Genomic DNA, 14999 nt, shown 5'->3' with positions numbered 1-14999 from the left:
TTTACATGACAATTGACTTGAGAAACCAGTCTATAAAGAAAATTTTCAAATGTTAAATCAGTGTCACAGACTTTAAAAAGAAATAGTGTTTTACCTAAAATTGCATAAATAATTTATCACTAATTTATAATTCTTTCAAAGCTAAAACCTGTTTTTTTTTAAATTCAGTTTTATTGAGATATACTCACATATCATAAAATTATCATGTTGTACAATCAGCTGTTCACAGTACCATCATAGAGTTGTGCATTCATCATCCCATTTTATTTTTTTGAACATTTTCGAATTCAATTGTTTTAAGCCACATGATTTGTGGTAATTTGTATGGCAGCCCTAGGGAACTAACACAACTCTCAAAAAGTGTCCTAGTTTGACATTAAATTACATGGTCACTCTAAGCATTGAGTGATACAAAAAAAAAAACCTAGGCAATGGTCTATTTCCCTTATTTTAAAAAAAATAAAAAACACTCAGACCATATAATTTCTCAAATATGTGTGATTATTACTAGCCACCCTTTTATTCTCAAAAGAGTTATGATTTGGATGATAAATTACATATGATCACCTTATGCAATCTGTATCACAGCATTTATCACACTATATTTAAATGTTTCCTTTCCCATCTATCTCCTTCAAAAGACTAAATTTCTTGAGGAACAAGGGCTTATCTTACTCATCTTAAGATCCAGACAGCATAGCTCAAAGCTCAACACATATTAAGCATATTCAAAAATGTTATATTCACTCATCAATCAACTCAGAAGACAATGCTTCTCTAAGTAGCTGCAGCATAACCAGTTATGTGTAAACATCTGAATAACAGATGATTTATCCGTCTTTACTAATGCCTATATAATAATTATAGAAAATTATAATCATATTAATCTCACAATGAAAAATATCATCGTAGTAATAACATATTTGACATACTGGCTCAATTCATCCAAATAATATAACAAACTTTCATTTTAGGTCATATCCTTCTGAAAGGATTATATCCATTTTAGAAATGGAAAAACAACAATTTTTTTGGTACTACTTTTTAAATGGAGAGAATATTACCAGGGACACTGAAAATATTAAGGTTATTCTTCTAGCTCAATGCCTACATTGCTTTTTACAAAAATGTTCTTATGTCTTCAGAAATATACATACACCAAAAAATATTTACTGCATTTTTATTTAAAAAGAAAAATACAGAAAATCACTTAGCCATTCTCTTCCTTACAGTGCCATTAAAAATTATTTTTGCCTGGGGAAGATGATACACATTTTGCACTTACAAAATTTATATGAACAAGCAAAGTCATTTCAAATTTTAGTATTGTAACAACTGACGGATATCTCGAAGATAGTGTAATTCCTAGAGGAAGCATACAAAACAAAGAATATGAACTTAAGACCTCAGATCATTTGTTTCCATGCAATATATTGCTAATTATTTACAAGTCATGGAGTAAAATGGACTGGATAAACAAAAATCATACTCAGCAACAGTTTGATTAAAGAATGAGAAAACCAATTACCAAAATAATTCAAAATTGGAGCTTAGTTCTGGAATTAAAACCAAGAACATTCCTAAATTCAATATTAAAGGGGGGAAAATGATGCAAAAAAGAAAAAAAGCCATTTCTCTCTATTCATTGAAAAGAACAAAAGGAACCACATTTTAGTAAACAGGTCAGGAAATAGAAGGGGGATAAAGAGACTAAATGGTAAGTAGTTAAATTGCTTCCTTTAATTATACTTTCAGTAAGTATCATTGTAGCAATACAGTTGGACTCTCATACTTAACCAAAGTTGAGGCAAGTAACTGCAATTTCTAAATAAGCAGCTTTACAAGTTTCTGATGAAGTCCTAGTGTTTAGATTCTCTCGTAACTACTTACAAGCTTGGGCGATCACTTAAAGCAGAAACAAAGTTAAGGAAACCGGAATATTCTCCCCCTTCAACACTCACAGCACTATGTCACACAACCATACTTTAATTTTCTGTTCCTGGTTGTTTATGAACTGTCATTACCTTACAGGACAATAGATTGAAATTTCCCAAATGAAAGAGAGTACAGATCAGCAACACAGAACAGTGCCAGAATAGATCACAATCTGTACTGGAATCACTCAGCTCTCATTCATAACTACTAACTTGAAGGATTTTACCTATAAATAAATTATTCAAGCCCTATGCATGTACAAATATTATCACCATCATCCCAACTTGGACCTTCAGATGGGGGTTAGGGGAACTTGGGTAATGAACTACAAAGGTAACTACAAAGGCTAACACTGACGGTGTGCCTACGACGTACCAGGCAGTGTGACAGACCTAGAGACACAATAACACAAAGTCCCTGTCCTTTCAATTTAACAAACTTTCTTAAGATCATATATCAGCAGGATCTGAGCCCAAGTTTGTCTGATTCCAAACCATGTGCTCTTTCACTACAACATTCTGCCCCAAGAGGAGGAAACCCTTCAGAAGGCTTTCTAAGAATGAGACGGACAGAAGAATCGGCTTCCCCGCTAAGATATATAGAAAAAAATGAATTTTCTCTCTGAAACAGCTTCAGAGAATGCAATCGAATAAGAAAACTTGACCAAACATTAAGGACATGGAAAAAAGACACTTTAAAAATATTTATTATCAATAAACCAGACACAGAAGGATAAATATTTTATGATTCCACTTACATGAAATACCTAGAATTAGCAAATTCATAGTGACAGAAAGTAGATTAAAGTTTACTGGGGGTTGGGGAGTTATTGCTTAATGAGTACAGAGTTTCTGTTCTGGGTGGTAAAAAAGTTATGGTAATGGATGGTGGTGATGGTAGCACAACATTGTAAAAGTAATTAGTGCCACTTGGACACTTAAAAATGGTTAAAATGGCAAATCTGCTACCACAATTGAAAGAAATTCATATCTATATTCTGTTTATTTCTACTATTCTTCAGTGAGAGGGATTAACTCTACTTAGTCACCGGATCCCTTTCTAGATTAAGGGTAAGAATTTCACCAGACACTAAGAGCCAAAACCAAGTAACTCCAAACTAAAACTCTTCTAAATCACATCAGCAAGTGGAGCAATATCCTGAAAGCTCACCAGTTACTTAAAGATATCTCTCACAAAGCTCATTATTCAGAGAAGGAATCAGCAAAATAAAGATTAGACAAGCATCACAGTCTCCAACTGAAAAACACAATTCTCATCTCAAATTTGGTTGGGTGAATAATTAGCTAAGAAAGCTATCACTTCCTCAAAACATTTATAAAGACAAATTTATATAAACATTCCAATCACAATCAGTAAAAACATTTTTTTTTTCCCTTTAACTCCAATTGTCCTTTTCCAGTACAAGCAATTTATAGAAAGGAGACAAAATTTTAAATACTTCTTATGTTGAGGTTACCTCTTTCCATTTAAATAACCCTAAAATTATATGCAGTCATCTAAGTATCATTACTATAAACTCAGTATTCTATAAAATACAAATAGAATTTATTAGATACATAAACACTACATAATGCATGAGTAGAAATGACCCCTTGACTTTAGCTAAAAATGTTATATACTACCATTTAATCTAAGCATACATCAAATGAATCTCTTTTCAGCTAATACTTTTGTTAAGAACAACAGGAAACTACATATTGGTTGGTGTTTTGGAACAGGAAACATTTTCAAAAGGACAATGTGGAGGCCTAGACCTCAAAATCCTGTTTTTAACTGGGTGTTGTGCAAGTTTGTTCATAGGATTTTTAGTAGGCAAGATACAGAACCTGACATCTTTACTCTCAGTTTTCAGAAAGGGGAAGACCATCCAGGCTCAACAACCTAACAGATCAAAAAGATCTAACCTCCCATGGGAAAACTGTTAGGCTTTCTTTAACCAAATATTTATTATTTTTAGTAAGACTACTCATTAAAATATTTTTCCTTTCAAATCCAGAAAATACACGCAGTTTTTTAAAGTATATTTTAAGTAACATGTCAGGAAATTGTGTAGACAATAGCAACTCAAGGAAAAAAATCTAACACCTACGCAAATCTTATAATCATAATTTAAAATACATTGGAAGGACTTCTCCCTCTCCAAAAGACAGTATATATGAGCTTAGCCACAAGTGTGAGATCAGCTTTTTCAAAGATAAAAAAAAAATGCATTTAAGCTATTCAACTGTCAAAGTTCACCCATTTTCTTAGACCAAAACCTTCTTCAATGTTACATAAATTTATACTCTTCAAACAAGATTTTTGTGTGTGTGGCATGTTGTCCTTCAAGGAAATTACATTAAAAATTAAATATTAGAAATTGGGTAGCATAAAAAATTGTTTTTGTAAACTGCCTTAAGTTGTTATTGCTGCTCATTCCAATTGTGCCCTCCCTACCATTTTTCATATATTTAAAGAAATAATACATGATCTTAAAGGAACTTTAGAAAAGTATAAAATATATTTTTAAACATCACCTCTATTTCCTCCACCCACTGATTACCCAAGTTAACATTTTGATGTACTTGCTTTCAATCTCTGTTCAAAGTACAAATACATACACTTTTAAACTAAAGTTGTGATGAAAATGTCTATTACAATTTTATCCAGCCTTTTTACACTATACAGTAGGACCTCGTTTTACACAAACCCAAGATGATGCATAAATTCAGGTACACACGATCAGCAATCAAAAAAAAAGAGAAAGAATTAAAATTTTTAAAAATTACTTCTATGATTAATTTACTTATTGTTACAGAGTGTTTATTTGCCTTATTGTTAAAAAATGTGTCACAGATATGTTTGTAAAAGAAATACTTATTAAATAATGGAGTTCACTATCATGCATGCCCTTTATAGAACCTGGGAACACAGCAGTGGTGGGACTGTGCAGGGATAGGGACAGAACCCTGACCCAACCAGGGTCTCTGGGCAATGCTATCCACAGTCTCCCAATGTCAGGCAGCTTCCTGGCCTCTCATTGGCCACCACAAAATTTTTTCCTATGAGGGAAGGATCGGAGAGGCCTTGGAGCAATGCGGCCTGCTGGGACATGCGTGTGAGAGAGAATTAAAATTTTTAAAAATTATTTATATGATTAATTTTGTTTACTTTTAATTATTAAAGTGTTTACTTAACTTATCATTAAAAACATGTGATAGGTATGTTCCGTATACGAAATACTTATTAAACCATGGGGATAGCTATTATGTCCAATTTTCAACTTACGTGAAGGGTCTTGGAACATATAGGTTGGGTTAAACAAGGTTCTACTGTAATACATTATGAAGTGTTTCTCTTGTATTTAAAAAGAAAACATGATTAATAACAACTTTATCCTATTCTATTATACGCATACATCATAGTGGAATTAACCATTCCCCTGTTATTGGATATGTAAATTGTTTTAACTTTATACCAGTACAAATGATACTTTGATATATATACTCCTTACTAATGCTCGGTGACACAAAAGGCAATAAATAATACTCAGAATTCATATCCAAATAAGGCCTATAAATACATGAAAACATTCAACCTCACCAACAAATCAACAAAGTACACAGAAATTTTGAGAGACTTTTTCACCTACTAAATTGAAAACTATATTGCATTTAAATAATACTAAGTGCTGGTACACAGACTGAAAAAAAGCATTCCAATGCAATGCTAATTGTAAACTAATACAACCTTTCTGAAAAACAATTTTTAAGGCCTCAAGTATTTTAGTAAATAATTTCATTTTTTTGGAAACTATCTTAAATAAATAATTATGGATAATCCTAGATGCTGAACAAAATCTGTATAGAGTTAATTCCCTTTTAATGTTAATTTAGTATTATACACATGTATCAAAATTCAACAAAGACCTGATGTAGGTTATCATTCTTGAGTTTAGCTTTCCCTGTTACATCATAGATTTTCATTTCGGATACATCTTTTCATAAGGCCTGTTTGTTTGTTTGCTTTTTTGTTTTAATGGTCGATTCTCAATCTTAAAATTTCTAAGAGGAAATGGGGCATTGGGCACAGAATGATTCATAATAAATTACACACAACTTAAATCACTGCATTTTATTATTCCATTTCCAGAACGAACATCTACAAATAAACATGCTTTACATAATGGTGCACAAGATGATACTCAAACACCCTATAATAATTTTTGGCATTTCCCCACAGGAATGGGTTCTTTAAATAAAAAATACTTTTTAATCAGTTAATTCAAAATGAAGAGTGGGAAAGTATGTCTTTTCCCTCCTTTTGGAAACAACTGTTTGTATCCATTGTATTTAAAGCAAATACTTAGTAAAGGAACCCATCAATATAGTATGGCCCCAAAAGTAAATCTTAAAAACTAGCAGATAAAACTGCTTTTCCATCTCCTCTACTGAAATCCCTTACAGTGGAAGGGAAACTCCCCTACCGCTTGAAAAAGCACCTCTGACTCTATACTGTTTAAAATCCTTATATTTGAGATTAGACAAATTTCCCTGTTATGAATGTACCCTCCATGAAGTTCCCATATTTACTTATTTTTGAAAGAGGCTAGAAGTAAAAAGCCATTTTTCAAGGAAAGATCCGAAGTGGAAAAAAGAGAATGATCCTTTTCACTACACAGTAATAAACCCAAGGCACAAGGCCAACTCAGTTTCTCATGGCCAAGCCAATCTAAATGTGCCAGGATAAAAACAGCAAATATGTTCTCTGAAGCTTCTTGCCCAGTCATTCCTGGAAAGAGGCCCCCATGGTCATGACTGTGTTTACCTTTTTGCCCCTAGCCAACCACTCTGTGCCCCAGTCTGACCAACTATATTTTGGATGGCATAGAATACAATTTGGAAGATTAGGTTTCCCCGGCACAAAATACATTATCTGTCTACTAAAGGGGGAAGGAGACTAACAGGTCTGTGAGCAATTTCATTTAAAGCCGCTTCCCATACACAAATATGTGTGGAACAGTTTAAACTTCACAAACTTTTTTTTTAATCCCTATGAAATTGATTAAATAAGCAAAAAACAAAACTTTCCTCTTCCTGAGATATAAAATGTCCAGATATCTACATGCTTTCCCGATCTCATCATCCTCTTTTGTAAGGATAGGTGTCTGAGAAAGAAATAACTAGTTAGGCAGAAAACTTAGGAATTGTGCAAAAAATTATCAATATCTCCATCATGCTGAACTGTGCTGCAGAACTATTTCTAGAACAAAAGTGAGTGAAGCAATTAATATGTCAGTAACTATATTACAAAACATTTCTTTATTCTTAGGTTCCTCAGCAGGATGTTTTAGTTTATAATTCAACCCATACTTTCAGAAGTCAAGTCGCGAGGCTCTACCCCACTAAGATGGCAGAGTGAGATGCTTCAGGGCTCCATCCCCCCACGGAGGACTGAACAAAAGCAAGAGCATTCTAAAAGCTCCAGAAAACAGTTAAAAGACTGCAGTTAACAGGGCAAACACTGAATCAAGAAAAAGGCCACTTAAAAGCAGTAGGCTGTCATGGTGCCCTGCCCTATTTCCTTACCAGCTCTGTGAGGAACCAACCCACACTCCTAGTACAGACCCCTGGTCCCAGTTTCAAAGGAAGCAGAGTAACCCTTGTGCACATACTAGGAGCAAATAAATCTGGTCCAATTTGTCTGATGTTAGCCTAAAGGACTCACTGTCCCAGAACCTGCCCTGCATGTAGAAGGCAGCTCCTCTGGGAGAGCAGTCAAGTCATGCTGTCTGGGACAAGGGATCGCAGGCTGTAGGAGACATGGTACAATACCCAGGACAAAACTGTTTCCTAGGGAAGAGGGGGCATTCATATCCATGTAAACGCATACCCAAGACAAAAAGATATCCACAGAAAGGATCACGGACACCCCTACGCTTGACCCTGAAGCTATTCTCTAAACTCGTATAGATAAGCCATGAAGGGAAAGCACTTACACAGGCCAATCTGCAAAGACTAGGAAAGGTGAATGTGATTAATCCCAATGAATGTTATGTTGGGAGGGATGGGATGGGAAGATTTATGTTGCATATATGTTTCCACAAATTAAAAAATAAGAAGTTTTAAAGAGATAATGACGATGAAACGTAATACACATCAAGTGGGATCTAAGAATAGAGGAGAAAAGGCTCAAAAGGACATTATCTGGGACATAAAAAATTGTAATACAGAATATAAGCTTTATATGAAAGTTAAATTTCTTGAACTTGATCACATAAGTGAACACTCCTGTTCATAGGATATGTACATGGAAGTATTATGTGTTAACTGAGTATGATGTATGCAACCTGTTCTCAAATTTTCAGAAAATAGATGATGACAGATGGTAGGAGGGAGGGAGGGAAGAAGGGCAACGGTGGCAAAATGTTAAAATTAGTGGATCTAGGTATCCAGTGGAGAGGGGTTGGGATATGTTGGAGTTCTGTGAATGAGGTTTCTATTATTTTTGCAACTATTCTGTAAGTCTGAAATTATTTCAAAAGAAAAAGTTAAAAATAAAGTCAAGTTGCTCTAAACCTTTCCTCTATAAAAATGTAATCTCTTGGTTTTAATATGTTAATTCATTTTAAACTTTTTTCTAGAACCTATAGTATAAATCACAAGCAATTTAATAAAAATAATCATTTTAGTAATTTCAACAAAAGATTCCAAAATATCCCCTTTTAAATACTAACACAAATATTTGTGATTACAGTATAGTACAAATATGTTTTAGAGACAATCAGAGAGTCACAAAAATGCTAAAGCTGAAAAGGGATCTTAGTGATAAAATTCCTTCAATTACAAGCAAGAAAATCAAGGCCTTAAGAGGCAGATTTGTGGAAGTTTACAGAGCTAACATCAAGCAATTCTCAATGTTACTTTTATCATTACCAGTTTAAAATGTATTATAATAATAAGACATATAGTAAGCTTCAGTAGACAATATACAATAAACTAAACAAATGCCTGTCCCAAATCCCTCATTTAATAAATGTTATAGGACAGATAATAGCACATATGGCATATGAAATCTACAGTCAAATATTAAAAGATGGGGAAAATTTTTAAAATAAACAGTGAAAATAAAGAGTTAACAATCCCAATAAACATAAAAGAATAATGATGTCAACAGAAGACCAGTGAGATAGAAGGAATTATCAGATCATTAGAAAGGGACAAGGCTCCTTTCATACTAGAAAAGATGAAAATATAACATCAGCGCCATTTGTGCCTTTAAAAAAAAAACCCTATGCTGAATCAAATACTCATGCCCATTCACAATTTGAGGGCACTTTAACAGAAGTGCAGTATCCCAAGTAACAAAGTTGTTCCAACCATCTTCTTTGCCACATATAACTATTTTTCCTCAGTTTACAAATCATCCTCATCCCTTCCTGGATACTGCTGTCTCCTCAACTTCATGTCTTCTTTCTCTCTATGAAACTGCATAAAAGGGTAGACAATGATCATTGTTTCCAGATATTGCCACTTAATCTTTAGACCATGTCACTATCCAGAAAATTATTTTTCCCTTGCTCTCAAGACTTTCATTTAGTTTGCTGGGTTCAAAATGTCTTCAACTTAACATATTCTGAACCATACTCATTCTGTCTCCTATATTCCCTCTACAAAAGCATGCCCAATTCCATTTATATGAAATGTCTAGAAGAGGCAAATCTATAGACAGAAAATAGATTGGGAAATATCCTTTATTCTCTCCCAGAGTAGGCAGTGAGGAAAGAACTGGGAATCACTAACAGGCATGGGGTTTCTTTTGGGGGTAATGGAAATATTCTGGAATTAGATAATGACAATGGTTGTATAATACTGTAAAAATATACTATAAATATGAAATCATACACTTTAAAATGATGAATTTTATGTTACTTGAATTTTATATCTTTTTTTTTTATATTTCAAATAAAAACATAAAAACAAACATATACAAAAACAACAAAAAACAAAGTATGCCCTTCCTTCTAGCCTCCCATTTACCTTATAAAGTAATGAATTCCCATAAGTGGAACTTTTGAGGCAGAAACTGAATGATCACTTGTCAGGAATACGCTATCGACAAGCATCCTGAATGGCTGGAAAATTGCTCTAGATTATCTTTAAGTATTTTTCATCTCTAAGTTTCTGTGTCATAAACCAAAGTGAAGAAAACAAGGAGAAAATTTAAAACAACAAAAACAAAACAGTGACTAGAAGATACGAAGCCTAGCTTGAAAAGGTTTCTTGCTTTTCAAAACGAGAAGGTAGAATATAATGAAGTAGAAAAACAACAACAAAAATAGACCCAAAAGAAGAACATAGAACATTAGGGGAAAAAAGTAAATTAGGTAACTGCACAAAAACCAAGAACTTATATTCAGAATTTAATACAACAATGTGTGTTTTGTTTATTCAGAATTTACCCTACATCTCATTGCATTTCTTTAGAAAACTTCCTCAACCTTTTTTTTTTAATTTAGTGGTAAAGAAGGAAGGTGTCAGAAAAAAAAATCTAATGCAAATGAGATTTAAATCAATTTACTACTAATAGGCGTATAACTAGGTTAATAAGGTAAACAATGTATGATAACATAATAGAAAGTAATTTTCCCTCTAATTTGGGGGAACAGTTAATGTACACGAACTCAACAACCCGTATTGGTTGTGAGGAAGTTTAAAGGGGAAGATAATATATTATATATGATCCAAAAACCAAGAAACTCTCAATCTTTCTACTACAAATAAATGTCAACTACCTGTAATAATTTACTATAGAAGAGATAGAACCAAATGACCATTGTTCAGTGAATTTTTTTAAAAGAGATATCTTAATACATAAAAAGATCATGCAATATTCTTCTGATTCTATACATTCCTAGTTATGAACCATAGGTTACAAAACTTCAAAATTTAAAAGGAAATCCAATTTAAATGTTATGCCAAAATTATCCAAATGAAAGCAAGCTAAATAAGATGATACAGTTCATACACTCACTCTAGAAGGTTAATTCAGGCTTCCAAAAGAATGAAAGACGTAGAATTCCTAAATCTAACAAGAACTTCCTCTTCCTGTCCTTTCATAATCAAGAACTCAGAGAACATGAAGAATTCAGGATGCGACGTTTTAGGTCCCAAACTCCTTATGAATTTAGGGATCATAAGCTAGTTTGTTATCCAGAAACAGTGCCTAATGTATTTTAGAGGTTTACACATTATTTCATCTTCAAGAAAAAAAAATATTCTAAGCAACCAGCTACAGAAGGCCTATGTGAAGGGCAGGTTTTTTAAGTGAGCTTCCCCAATATTTTATGGCGAGCCTCTTTCAAAACCCAGAAGAATGTAGTGTCAAATTCATATTCCAATGCCAGATTCAAAATGGTGGACTTCTAACCACATTCAGGCACATCCTGAAGATTCCCTGACTGAAAATAACTGAGAACTCTGAGATCCATGGCCTTGCTTATTTGGTGTAGTAGCAGCACCAACTAAGAGCCTATTTGAAATGCAAAATCTCAGGTTCCACCACAGACCTACTATTACATGAGTTTGCTATATTAGTCAAGAGTATTAAATTCTTTTATAAAGAACAAGAAAACAAATGGGATGGATGAACCTCATAAGAAGTGATAATGATAGACGGTAGGTAAGCCAGTGGCTTATGGGAGATAGACAACACTCATAAGCTCTGTTAAGCATACATAATGAGAATGCAAGCTTGCAAAACACAGACAGAATTCATAAGATGTGTTAAAAATAGACAAGTAACCTATAAAACATGTAGAAAATAGAATAGAAAATATGATGGATCAAACAAAAAGTTTACTATAGTTAGAAAGGGATGGAAAGACCAAGTCATCATCATACCATCTTTGGGCTGATAACTATATCACTCCTAAATTGGCCATCCATAGGAGATAGCCAGTATGGCCCTATTCTGGACCCAAAGAATATGGAAGAAACACAAATAAAACCCAAGGCTCATCAGTAGGCACACTGGCAAAGCTAAAGCTGTGGTTTCTCTTTGATAGCACAAATGTGTGCCATTGACCCAGGGCCTCATTGATATGTGGAGTCCTTACTCCAACTTAAATTCTGGCCCTCATAACCATACCATTAAGGGAGAAGGCTGATTTGACAGAGATAGACAGGACATATGAACATTGTATACCAGGACTCAGGTAGTGTGGTCCTTCTAATTCTGCTTGCATCTTAAGTGTGTTAACTTATCCCATTGCTTACCTCTTGCTTCTCACTGTGTGTTTGAAATGGATTTAACAAACATGTGATTCAAGCATTTTAGTTGGGTTAGCGGGCCTTCTGTTCCATGAACTCTGGGTAGCATGCCTGGTAGTATACTTGGAGGCTAACCACTACACCAAGGTTATTTCCCACAAAACACCTACTGAACCAGAATCTGCATTTTAACAAGATACCAAGGTGATTCATTTGCATAGTAAAGTTTGAGAAGCAGTGTTACAAAGAGAAATTTGGATCTCAGAAGAACTATGCTCTGAGCACCATCTCCAAAAAACAAGTCCTCATGTAATCCCTGACAATACCTCAGAGCCCTAAAAGGAGAAAATACTAAGGGATTCATTTTCAGCACCTATCCTATAAGGTATACAGCAGCATTGCTGCCCTTGCTGATTCTCCTTTGAACCCTGCTCCGTAAAACTTCATATTGTTTGAGAAAACAGTCAGAAAAGTATAGAACTATGCACCTTAACATTAACCCTGCAATCTACTTCTTGCTGGGAGGTCGAAGGATATCCTTTTTCAGATATGTGATGTTTCAAGGAACACCAATCCAAAGGACATAAGGCTACCACAAACACAGAAAGGGTTATGACTTTCTTGACGAGGCTGCAGTGACTAGAAAGATCAAAGAACAGAGCTGAGCAGAACAGCCTGAGGAGTTTGTTTAATGGGGCTGTCTACTTCCCACCTACCATCAGTTCCTGAACTTGATCATCTCCAGCCTTTTTGTTTATTTATAAGATTGCGTGTTGTTTCCAACACTTAGTAGGGAATCCATAAACATTCTGAATTCATACTAAAAGAATGAAAAGATCAACCTTTCCATCCTTGATTCATCTTAGACAAATTTACTTTAATTCAGTCCCTTAAATTTTGAGAAATTTCTGAGAATGAAGGCATAATTCCATATCTCAAATTAGCATGATTCCATATCCCAAAGATGGATATGATATTTTCCATTATAAATTTCATTTTAATGTTTCACAACCCTATGAAACAAAACAACCTACCCAATAAGAAACAACTGTGTCCATGAAATACATGGGAGTCATACTAAATGCTGGCCAGCAAAATAATCCTACCATTTTAAAAAGTGACTAACAATTAAGTGCAAGGAGTATGCTACATAGGAAAGATCAACCATTATTTTGATGTTTTTCTGGATCCAGATTTAAAACATCTTAGGGAAAAAAAATCTATTAAAACATCTATGGAAAAAACGGAACAGAAATTGAGGACAATGTCACACACAAAGTTGAAAAACAAGATCTACACCTAGAGATGAATAAGATGGAAATACCAGGAAAAGAATGTTAAAGTTCTGAGATCATTTATGTTGGAAATATGTTCCCTAGGCCTCTGAAAGAAGAAGTATGTTTAAATTTCAAAGGAAAAGATTTAGGTTGGAAATCATAACTTCCTATTCCATAAATAAAGTTTTGTGAAAAGAATAAGGACATATGTAGGGAATAGCTGAGTAAACTCTCCTCCAGGTGATCTACCAAATCCTTCTCATTCTATGCTTTTAGTGCAGCCAACTACTGTTCAAGGACCCACAGGACATAAGACTACATGTCTATATTAGACATTAGGTACAGTTTTTTTGCACTGTTCTATACAGTTTTTAAATACTAAGTGTTTAAGAATTGACTCTAAGTTCACACAGAAAAGGGGTAACCTTATAGACTTCTGTCTCCTGTAGCTTACAGCATGGGAATGGTCACATGATAAGCCTTCAGTAAATTAATTTACGTATGAAGGAAAATTAATTATTACCACCATCTGAGGCAAAAGTCTTAATTGGAGAATAATCTAAATACCACCACCACCAGTAGAAAGAAGCTCTCAAAATTTCCAAGTGAATCCACTTGCAGGTTAAATAATGGAATCAACAAGGGAGAGTAATTGTCTTATTCCTTACAATCAGCTAAGAATGAATCTTTTGTTTGCAAACTCAATCCACTCCATTTAGTACTGGTAACTGCCCAAGAAAATGCAATGCATTGTCTGTCTGTCTCATAAACTTTATGCTTATCTCTGTTCTTGATGAAATGTGTTAAACTTAAATGTATTTTTCAGTCTGTTATATGAAATGTACAGTCTCTTTATTAGATGAAAACTAAGAGACAAAATGCCTAGTGCTATAAGCAATAGTAGCAGCAACCATTTGAATTTCAAAATATCCCACCAAAAAGCTGGTTTGTTCACATATGAACAGACAAATTTCAATGATAAGTTCTTTAAGATCCATTAAACATACAACTGTGCAGTTACGTTTCATGCAGCACAGCTCCTAAATATAGGGCTGCTGTCCCATTTGGTTGAGTAGGTGGTCGTCGACTTGATAAATTTTCATAAGCTGCTATCCTGCTATTACGGAGTCAGTCACTGAGTTTAACAAACTCTTTTAAGAGTTCATTTCAGTTATTCCTGCCCTGCTCAATGTGAAACAATTTAATCTTATTGCTTTCTCCCTAAGGGGTAGGAAGATGATGTTCAAAGCAGAACAACTACAGGGAAGAGGTATATGATGAAATTTAGGAGCTTGCTGGATAGGCCTAGGAATCGTAGTAAAGAGGAGGAAAGCAGGGAAAGAAGAGACAGTTAAAAAGGAAGGTGGTAAAGCAAGAAACTTCGCTTACTTTGAAACTAGATTCACATCTATAGTTTATTTTAAACATAGATCAACTTGACACAGCCTACTCTGATCCAGAACCTCTGCCCTGCACTAATGAAATAAGTTTATCTGCTACTTGGTTTACCTGCTAA

At 34.1% G+C, this 14999-nt stretch overlaps 1 protein-coding gene across 16 annotated transcripts in view; it reads right to left on the bottom strand.

The window, feature by feature from the left end:
• The window catches only part of PPP1R9A (protein phosphatase 1 regulatory subunit 9A), a 429978-nt gene that overhangs the window by 409802 nt on the left and 5177 nt on the right, over nt 1-14999 (bottom strand). The gene's annotated exons all lie outside the window — the stretch shown is intronic.

Source organism: Choloepus didactylus, chromosome 5, assembly GCF_015220235.1.
Source record: "Choloepus didactylus isolate mChoDid1 chromosome 5, mChoDid1.pri, whole genome shotgun sequence".
Taxonomy (NCBI): domain Eukaryota; kingdom Metazoa; phylum Chordata; class Mammalia; order Pilosa; family Megalonychidae; genus Choloepus; species Choloepus didactylus.
The sequence above is the reverse complement of the archived record's forward strand: the minus strand, read 5'-3'. Positions and strand labels throughout refer to the sequence as shown.